The sequence below is a fragment of the Phalaenopsis equestris genome, unplaced genomic scaffold (genome assembly GCF_001263595.1).
Source record: "Phalaenopsis equestris unplaced genomic scaffold, ASM126359v1 Scaffold001079, whole genome shotgun sequence".
NCBI lineage: Eukaryota > Viridiplantae > Streptophyta > Magnoliopsida > Asparagales > Orchidaceae > Phalaenopsis > Phalaenopsis equestris.
This window is the reverse complement of record NW_018165518.1, coordinates 348685-349552: the sequence shown is the minus strand read 5'-3', so window position 1 is coordinate 349552 and position 868 is coordinate 348685.

The window sequence follows — 868 nt, the reverse complement described above, 5'->3', positions numbered from 1 at the left end:
ATTTCACTAACTCTTATGACAATAAACCAAGTTGAGTTCAAAGACTTTAGTAGTTGGGATTAGAGAGGTGAGAGCCTCCTTCTAGCTAAGGTTAGCAAAGATGAAAAGGAAGCATTATTGGATGGTAAGGTGAAGCTTAACTTTGAGGTAACATGAGATATTGGTGGAAAATCTATCATCTTAAGAGATGAAGGTGAAGAAGCCCATAAAAGCGAGGCTAAGGGCTGGTTACGAGGCTACTAGTGAATATATACTTGTGCGAAGAGGAGGATTCCACTTCATTGAATGTTTTTTCCAAGGAAGGGGGGTGGATGGTAATTTATAGGAACAAGTTTGGAAGACCTTCATTCATAGCTGGAGAAGAGGGTGAAGAAGCTAGCTGTAATATTTATGGTTGGATGAAACCTTAGTTTGGGACAAAACCATCATTTATGTAGCATTTTTACTTATTTTATTTTTTATAGATACATTTGTAGATTTATTTCGATAATATTTTGTTGAAGTCAATATTTGTAATTTAGATTAAGATATTCAAATATTCATAGTGTAGATGAAGATATTCAACTGATTTTTGTCATTCTTTGTGTATCATCGCCCTTAATGCCTAACACTCTTTAATTATTATGATCAATCTTTTTGAACTCCTGATCTTCCATTTTACTAAAAGATTGACTTAACAGACTACCGACTATTGTGTGACTTTCGATGTTCCTCACTTTTCATTATTTGATTCCCACCAGCATATAGTTTATATAAGGATGTCAATAAAGTTCTTTTGTAAATAGCTTAAGTTCGTCCACTAGTAAGTTTGTATTTGATTCATTTAATTTGACTTTTTTTTTCAATGAAGCAAACACCAATAAAAGCT